A 10,041-nucleotide genomic window follows, 5' to 3' on the forward strand; every position below is an offset into this window, starting at 1 on the left:
TTTTACTTTCCTCACAAAAATCAGCAGCTGGACAGTTTGACCACAAAAATAATAAAGGACATAGTGAAGTTTGTTAAATCTGCTTTCACTTGTGAAATCAGTGTTCTTTGTCTGCCTTTTTGAATTGTGTGGAAAAAATTCAGTCACTGAAATCAATTTTCAGTCTTTGTTTTATACTCTTTCCTATGTTTGGTTTATTTTCCAATTCTTTTTTTCATTTAGCAAAGTTTTGCAGTTAGTTACTTAAATCCTAATAAAGGGTCAGGTTTCTTATTTTACTGGTTTGCACATTTTCTTACAGTAGTAATAAAGGTGATATTTATTAAGTACTGAGGTGCTCTGATAGATTATGATTCAGTGATACAAAACACAAACTTGATTTTTTGATTATTAGGATGGAATATTAATAAACTCCTGTGTATTTTAGTATTCAAGTCAAAACTGATCTTTGGGAAAGGAATGGATGAAAATATCTGTTGGGTTTTTTTTTAACTTCAAGTGCTATTCATCTCTCTGAAAGCGTGAAGTGTAGAGATTTTCTTTGTAGGGCCTGTATAACTATTCAGATTTTATGAGCTCTGAGTCTGCAGAGATTAAAAATTCCTGTTGAGTAACATCTTGGCAGTTTCACTTACCTACCATTTATAATTTGCAAGAATACTTCAGCTTTTCTGAAACTGAGAGATGTGTTTATATAACAGCATGCAAAAGAAGCAGTGTTATGGTACATCCCATAACATCACGGAGTTTATAAAACTGTGCTCCATCACATATCCCCTTCACAGAGGTCTCTTTTGAAAAACTGTTCAATGCTGCATGGAAGTGGAGAAGAAAGCTGGATGGCGTTGGATGAGATTAAGGCTTAAGCACATGGTGGACCATGTTTAAAGAGCATAGCAAGCAGGTCAAGGGGTGAGATTATTTCTGTCTGTTCAGCAGTGGTATCTTGTGTACTGTGTGGGATTTTGCTGCAGAAAGCTGTTGACAGACCACAATCCAGTGGATGCAGGGTTGCACACTGGGCATGCAAGAAGCTAAAGAAATGGAGCTTGCTTAACCTGAAGAAGGGGTGCGTGATTTCAGTTTCCTACAATCATTAGTACAGCAAGGGTGTTGTGTGTCAAATGGAGCCAGTTTCTTCTCGGAGGTAGATATAAAAGGGCAGAGTAAGTTATCACAAGCTGCCAAAACAATCATCCACTAGGATATAAGGAGAAGATTTTCCCTTTTCACTGGGGTAGGTTTTGCTATAGATGCTGCAAAATCTCTGTCTTTAGAGTCAGTCCCCATGGACTGGACAAGGGCCTTGGCAGCCTGTGTTAGCTTTGACATTGGCCTTTGCAGCTCGCCTTGCTTTGAAGCCGAACTTCTTTGAAGTTATCTAAACTGCCAGAAAGGCTTCTAGTTTAAATTATTTCATGATTCTGTGATGCCAGTTGGGTGGAGATCGTGGGTAGTGAAAGGTACGTATGCAGACACCTGAATTTTTTTCCTTCCATAGAGGGAGTTGTATATAGATAGGTCCACACATGTTGCAATACTCTTTTGGTAAGGGTTAATTAAAATTACATCACCTAATTCTTATTAAATTCAAAAGCAGGAACAGCATGTCCAATTTCTGAATGAAAAACATGCAGAGTTTACTGATTCTTGTTCCATTAGTATTTAAATACTGCTGGGAGCAAAGTTTCAGAAGTGTTCAGTATTGGAGTTTATAGCCCTATAAAGATAATTTATTAATCTCTGTCAAAACATTCAGATTTCATAGGACTAAATGTGGCTGTTAGGCCGTTATTTCTTCTATAAGGAGCTGAGAACTCATTGTACCCAGCAACACTTGAAATTAAAGGTTCTTCCTGGATTTATTTCACCCCTTTTGGGGGAAATTTGCCAGAATTGTTTATTGATGAGGGAGGCTGTGCTGAAGGATGCCGTTTCTGCCAGATCCATGGCAGTGACTGGCCACTGAGCAAAACCTGGAAATGCAAAAGATAAAGATATGGGAATACAAGAAAAATTTTTTAAAGTGAACTGAGTATGAAATTTTCTGGAAGAGAATGAATGAAAGAGACCAATACTTTTATGTGAATATGCATGCAAAATAGGTGCTGGCAAAATGCATTTTAGGTTTTTCTTTTATGGAGATAAATAAGATTTCTAACAACTAGATACTTTTTTTCATGAAACAACATGACAAGGCAGATAATACCTATAGTTGATAAAGATCCAAAGTTGTGTGTGTGAGCCCAATACATACCACTATCATCTACAGAACTCAATAGAAACCCTTTCCCATGCTTCTAAAATGTATTTATGCTTTGAGTTAGATTGGCTCCATAAACAAGCAAATGTGGTTCACGTATAGGTGTTGTTAAGTTTCTCAGCAGGCTGAATGTGATCTGACCTTTTTATCTGGTACACAGCAGCAGATATGTCAGCTTCTGCAAGCTGGACAGCCTTGTTTATATTTCAAACAGGATCTTTATCAAGATGACTCTCTAAAAAGTAGATAAATGCCACTCTGAAAACAATTCATTGCCTATGTCCATCAGGCTCTTGATAGGATCTTATGAACACAACTGGAACCTACGTACAGTATTGTCATGGAAATTTGAGATGTTTGTTTCTGTGTCAGATTAATGAGCGCTAAATCTCTGCCTGTCATAACTAATTGTTGATTTATTGACATTCATCCTGGATGTGTTAAACTGTTCCATATGTTAACAGGACTTAGAGTTCTCACAATTATGGCCTTTCCTTCTTAATGAGTGGGACCGTTTCTTGCTGTCAGAAGTACTAGAGTTTAAAATAATGTTTTTCAGATTTGTTTTCTTTTGTGAACACTAGTAAGAGCTTCCAGGGAGACCTTAAGATTTATTGTTGGAAACGCTCTTGGTGGGTTTAGAGATGCGGAACTATCATTTTCTTAGTCTTGCTGCCAAGTGTTCAAGAAGCCTCTTTCCAAATGTTATTATGGTGACAGACCTGCAGTGAATCAGCAGAATTTCATACATTGTTCTTTAAATAACTATCTTTTAGCTTCATTTTGAACTGTGTGAAACTCTTTGGAATAAGACTTCACATACTTTAGTGCAGACACGTCCGTCCTGCGGACAGTGGACTACATGCAGCCCAGAACAGCTAGTAGTTAGCCCTGCCTCCTACCCCACATCCTCATGGCTCTTCCCCGCCAACAGCTCGGCCTTATAGACACACGCCTATCACTCAGCAATGACCCAAACATCAACCCAAGACAATTCCTCTTCACTCACTGAGGCCCAAGCAAACCTAAAGCTTGCACACCCATGCTTTAGTGTACGGAAGGAGATTAAGAAGAAATGAACATTGGCCACCAGATAGAAACAGAAACAAGTGTGTGTACATACATGTAAACTATAGGTTCATGTTCACCTGAGTAATTTTATTTGCACATGAGTATAGGGAGAGCAAATAAAATAATTTTTAGTATTAAGGTTGGAGTTGAGAATAAACTGGACAGCAGAGTGTGGTTGGAGTAGATTAAAAATGCTTAACAGAGACCTGAAATATAAAGGAGAAAGATAAGAATACCAACACAAAGAAAACAAACTTATGGAAGCTTTAAAAATGCCTGGAAATAGAAAAACAGCATAGTGCTGGTGTATTAGGCGAAACCTACAGAAATGTGTTTGCATTTTTTTAAAAAATAATTTGGTGTTGTCAGATGTTACCATTTTCTGTTCCTTTGCAGCAACAAAGAGGAAGTCATCTTGGGATTTTGAATGTCCTGTCATTTTCTATGATGAAACCTTGCTTTTGAAAAGCCTCATAAATTCTCACTACATTTCCAAATTCTGTTGTTTCATACAAAGTTGAATTTCTGTACCCCATATCATTAAACTGAAAAATCACAGCCTGCTTAGTTAGCAGTTAAGCAACTATTCTATGTGGTTCCTAGTGCATTATAATTAAATATCCTACTCATTTGCTCCACAGTGTTTGCAAGGTTTTTTTTATTTAGCATAAAGTTTTCTCATTTGTTGTGCACGTTTACTGGCAAGTTGATAACTTGATCTGCTTTTTTTGTTCCATGGTGACCTACTACAGTATTTGGCTGTGTTAGGTAGCATGAATTTGTTGTTCAGTCTATGCAAGCCTAGGCAGTTTTAACAACTTGGTAGAAAATATCTGTTATGCACAGGTATGTGGAAAAAAGCCAATCTGACTCAGAGATCAAAGGAAAGCAAAAGAAATCACTTTCCAGAGTCTTGGAAAGAGAACTGAATACGTTTGCAAAGATATGCTCTCATTCTGGAGAAGACTCAGAGTTTTTTTTCTCTCTGTTTTAGTGTGTATACAAATTAATAGAAGTGGAGTGAGAAGGTCTTTTTAACTTGCAGCCTTCCTTTCCCTGCTGAAAAGCCTCATTCTCAAACCAGGCTAAATATCCCTCTCTAATTAGTAGCAGATGCAACAGTACGTGCACAAGCGTGTGTCAAGAGGACATTTGGAAATCATAGCAGAAGGTATGGTGCCAGATAGGAAAGAAACATGTAAGCTGAAGTGGGGAGTTGTTAGGAGAGTTCAACAGTTGTTTTGTGAAGATAGCAAGGCAAAGGGGACAGCTGTTACTAATTTTTAGGTAAGACTGCAAATCAAGCACATGACCCCTGTCTCTCTTCAGCAGAGGTCTTCATCTATTATTCACATGTGTCAGAACTGCAAAGGAGTTAAAACTGATCATCAAAAATCTGTTTAGAACATTTACATATTCTTCCTTGTCTCCCCAAATCCATCAGCCTTTCAGTAGTGTAATGTGCACATTTCCATTTTCTGTTTTTCGTTTTGTTATCACATTGCTGTGTAAAGGGGCCATATCAACTGTGAAAGATAATAATTGACTGAATACCAGGACAGTCAGCAAAACTGCCTCCAGCAAAGAATGTAAAAAATGGCAGATATAAAACAAAAATATTTTTTCTATCACTGCTTTTAGCAATACTGCTACTGCATTATTTTTATCACTTGTAATTATATTAAAATACAGTAATGGTATATGTTTAAATGTAAATTGAACTTGTTGAACACCTAAATATACTAGCATGAGTCTCAACATTCTTATCCTATAAATTTCAAATGCATCATAGTGTTAAATCTCAAAAGCCTTTTTTTAAAAAATAATTTTATACCACTGATAAATATTTCATGCTACATTGCAAAGTTTCTGTCGATCTTACTCTACACTGCTACTTGAATTTTTTATCTACCTGATAGATTGGGATTTAGAAATGCTGAAGCTTTCATTGCATTTCTACTCCAAAATATTTTAATTTTACTATCTTAAAGTGAGATTAAAAGTTTTTGTGGATCATGGGTGAACATGGTAGTGCAGACACTTGGCTGGGCCACAACAGCATGACCAAGTGAGTACAGAGGTGATTGTATGGATAAGTAGCATCAAGCAGTACTGAAGTGTTATGAAAAATCCTGCATTGCCTTATTTTCTGTTTATGTGTCTGGTTTTACTGTCTCCTACATACAATGTGGAAGTTTCTCCTCTCAGGGTTACCTACCAGAGCAGTGCTGTAGCAGAGCTTTCTGTATTTCCTGTTAGCAAGTTAGTACTGTGCTCCAGCAATGTTTCTCTCTTCATAGCACACTTCCTGACACAGTTCTTCTGCTTATCCCATTCTGAAATGCTCTGTGCAGGAAGGATGCTTCCAGGAAACCTAGCGTTGCATTTCCCCAAAACCACTGACACAATTCTTGTTGTTAGGAATGTAGGAATGAAGTTGGCAGCTCTGCTACTTGCAGTGGCAAGCATTGTCAGAAACACATCAGTTCTCTTTTCCTTTGGGAAGATCGTAACTGTTGCCATATGGGCCCTACTTTCCCCATTGTTTTTCTGCATAATCAACAGAGAGGAGAAGGACTTCACCAGGGCAAGGAAAACTCAGCTGTGGCCTAGAAAATCCACAGAACCCTCTGCGAGGGTTTCAAAATAATGCCATAGGAAAACATAGCAGCCCTCACTGTGCTGGCAGAGTTCTCTTCAGCACTGTTTCTCAAGGGAGCTTTTGGGTAAGTCAGAATGCTCGTCTGTAGACACTAGCTGAAACAAACTGATCAGCATTTGATCACAAGAAGGTGATTAATGAGGTTTTTTTGGTTTTTTTTCCGCCCAAAATACTTCTCAGAAGCTCAGTGAAATGACCTCAGTTCAGAGAAAAATGTGGCTTTGTTGTTAAGTGGAATTTTATAACAGAAAGGAACTTCATCTGATAACTTGTAATGTGTACTTTCACCAAACATGCTTTCAGATATTTCTTTTTTTTTTCAGTGTTATCAAATTCCTTAGGATATTTTCTGTCTAATATTTATATTTCTATATAGGCTTTAATTTTTAACCTCATTGCAAAACATGGCTGCAGAATCTGCCTTGTACCCTGCTGAAATTACTGCCCATAACTATTGCCTTACCAGCAGTCATCCTAAATGAATAATGAAGAATCAGTAAAATGTTTCACAAATTTATTCTACTGTTGTTAAGTTGGTGTTTTCTTGTGGGATTGTGCAATCTAGAGAGCTTTATACTTACACAGATATCACTGACAACCTGGAGGCAGTCCCAGAGTGGAGGGGGTCGCTGTGCTGGTTGGAGGGTGGGAGCACGCAGTATGTAAGTAAGAGCTGGAGATAATTGGGTCTGTTTTCCATTATCTACAGGAGCTTTTATGGACACACCTGTTTCTTCTCAGAGGTATATGCAAAAGAGCAAGGGAGTGGCTGCAGGATTTGTTGCACCAGAGGGCCGCTGTTGTGTGCTTCTCCACATTTCCAAGCTTCCCAGTGATAGAATGACTATAAGAACGGTGGATTGAATTTCCCTAACTCTTTCTGCTTAAATGTTCTCAGTTGGTTCTGATTCACCAGGGAGTTGTATTTCACTGTGTCTGTGACAGCATGCTCAGACTTTGATACTCCTGTGAGAATTCTCAACTTTATGTGTGTGTGTGCTAAGTAGAAATGTGTTTGCACTTGGGAACTAAAATTTCCAAAGCCTCTGACATCACACTTTGCTTAGGCTCTCCTAGCACCGAGCACTGACAGACCTGCTCATGTTGCCCACAAGGCATGTCTGAGCACACTTTGTCCCAGGGCTGCAGAGGTGAAGCCAAGTTTCTCTCAGCTGCTACAGCCAGCTGCTGTGGGCTGGCAGGGGGCCAAGGCCTGGAGCTGGGAGCAGGAAGCCTGCCACTTGTGCGCATTCACTGACACCCATGCTGGTGCCAAGACTGCCTGGAGAAGGGAATAGGTTCAGGTTTAGTGGGGACAGGAGCTGAACTGGGGAAAAGGGATATGGGCAAGGGTTGAATTGTTAAATTCGTGCTGTTGTGTATGCTAGACCTGAAATTATCTCGGTGGCCCAGTAGATGCCTATCTGCACTACTGACCTGCTGTGGAATGGGATCCAGCTCTCTGCAGAGCCTCTGCCTGTTCTGGTAACATTGTGCAAATGTTGCCTAAAGGTGGCCTGACATTGCATAACACCAGGGTAGATAAGATAGGTCCGGAGCTCATGTCCAGCTGATGCCAAGAGACTTGCAGCCTTTCATCCAGGGACATGCTGCGGTGCAGGGCCCAGGGGTGATGTAAATGCAGTCTCCAAGGAACTCTGTCAGACTGGTTTAGACTGAATGGAAGAGAAAGAAACTGAAGCAAGGAAAGAAAAGAGGAATATTCTCTGAATGGCATAAGTAGAACTGCTCAGATCCTCTGAATGTGATCCCTTGGTAAGGACAAAAAGATAAAAGCAAATAAGGCTAGGTTTGTAATGCTGAGACACAAAGGTTCACTATAGCAAAGAAAAGCTCCATATAAGCTCTGCAGCCTGCTTTCCTCCAAAGGAGGCCTGCTGCTTCGTACTGGATAGATGCAGATCTCACTGGCAAAGTGCGTGACCAAACCAGCTATTGAGTGCCAGCAAATAGGCCTTTCCCACCCAGCAGTATTGCTGGAGCTGGCATTCAGTCAGGTTGGCTCATATTTATTACATATTTTCTTCCTCTATACATACATCCTTTTTTTACTGGGCACTAGAGCTGCAGAAAGAAAACAGGAATCTTGACTGAGATTCATCTAGGAACTGTACAAGAAGTACACCATGAGATGCAGCAAATCAGCATTTTAAGACAGTAGAAAAGGAATGTTTTATTTCTTTTCTTTTCTCAGTTTAATCTGAAAGGGCCAGTACTACATATTGCAAAGAGATCCCATGGGTGCCTTAGCTAGGTACACCCTGTCCAGCATGAGTAAGTGTGGTAGAGCCAGTCCCACCCTCTGTTAGTTTCATAATGAAGTTGTATCTTTTCAGTGCAAGTGATAGGACTTAAATTTTTTTGCTTCGGAGACTCTGTGATTTTGACATTTTTAATTCATATCCCAGTTTTCTAAAAAGCTGTTGAAATGTTACTGTCTATTCAGTATATCTTTGATGTGAACTTAAAACATGATTTTCATAGAAAAAATTGCCATTGTCTGTGTCAACAAAAGGTTTCTCAGCAGGATGCCTGTGACAAAAAGTAAATCCATTTATAAACTGTAACAGATGGCTAATGCATTATACAAAGCTTTTAGAAAAGATGACAAGCAGTCATGGCAGCAGTTTGATGGGAGCTCTGTTGTAGTTTTGGGACTTAATACTTGTCATTGGTAAGACTCGTAGAGTGTGTTTGATATGTTACTGTTGCAGTCTCATAACATGCTTCGGTAGTGCTCAAGGTCAATAATGAAGCTGTAATTCTTACAAGCCCTTTTGGACTTCAGCAGAATTCACATAAATATTTACTAGAATGTTCTTTCTGACATGTTAGGTGATCAGATTCTGTTGTGTCAATAGCAAAAGCTCAGTGTTCCCTATGGAACAGGCAGTACAATCGTCAGGTGAGCCCTAATTTATTCTACTTCAGGATGCCTCTGTAGATCCCATAGCAAATCATTTTATTTTTATGTATTTATTTAGTTATATTTATTTAGTTATTTATTGAACTATAGGAAACAGTTTCTCTCCTCTTATCACACAAAGGTTAGCTGGGACCTTGTGTCTCAAACAGAAAATAAAGTCATGTCACTGTGCTGTGTTTGGAGCTGCCTCTGCACTGCTCAGTACCCTGTTTCGCATCCTGCCTTCACCCCACAGGAGCAAAGCAGCTCAGAACAGCACAACTTGGAACTGCCACAAAGAAGGGTGGGACGACAAAGGGAGAAGGAAAAAAAATACGTGCAGAGGGAAGGCGCCTTCGGAAAGGAGAAATGTAGGCAGGAAACTAACTCATCAGTGGTAGCAAAGAAAGGGAAAGAGGGGACATGAAAGGGCAAAAAAAGAAGGAAATACCGGATGCAGAAGGACTTCTGTCACTAGTTTCAGTAATAAAATCTGTGATCTTCAAGTGCTCTGATGAAACACGAAAGGGAATTTGTTCTCTGCTCTTGCCAAAACTTGCATTCTCTTTTTGCAAACTACACTTTAAAATCCTAACAGTACCTTTTTTCTTTTTTTTTTATCTTCTTCTTGTTTGACTTTTTCTTTCCTAGGCATCTAGCACTAAGTGTGCTGTGATTGCATTGCTGTGTATGAAAGTTGATTATGCTCTTGGAATCGATTATTCTACTCATCACACTGGCTGCAGGATACCATGTATTTGATTTCTCAGGGTTTGAAATGAGAGGTGCCTTTGGCTCTTCTCATAGCTTACAGATGTACAAGGGTCACCATTGCCGTTTGCTGATCACTGCCATTCTGCTTGCAAACCGATCGTGCTTTTAGTGACTCATTCCAACAGTGTATGCACTATCTGTCATACTTTTGCGTGGTGTAGAAGTCACACAGAGAGTTAATGCTGCATGAACTGCTCCATGAAATTTACAAGGGAGGAAAAAAAGACTGTAACATGCAGGTCGCAGCAGGAGGTCTCTCAACAAATAAATCTTTTTCTGCCTGTCCCAGGCTACGATCTCAGCAGCAAAGTACATGGCATAAGTTCAAGAATATTCTGTCCTTTC

The sequence above is a fragment of the Meleagris gallopavo genome, chromosome Z, assembly GCF_000146605.3.
Source record: "Meleagris gallopavo isolate NT-WF06-2002-E0010 breed Aviagen turkey brand Nicholas breeding stock chromosome Z, Turkey_5.1, whole genome shotgun sequence".
Lineage (NCBI taxonomy): Eukaryota > Metazoa > Chordata > Aves > Galliformes > Phasianidae > Meleagris > Meleagris gallopavo.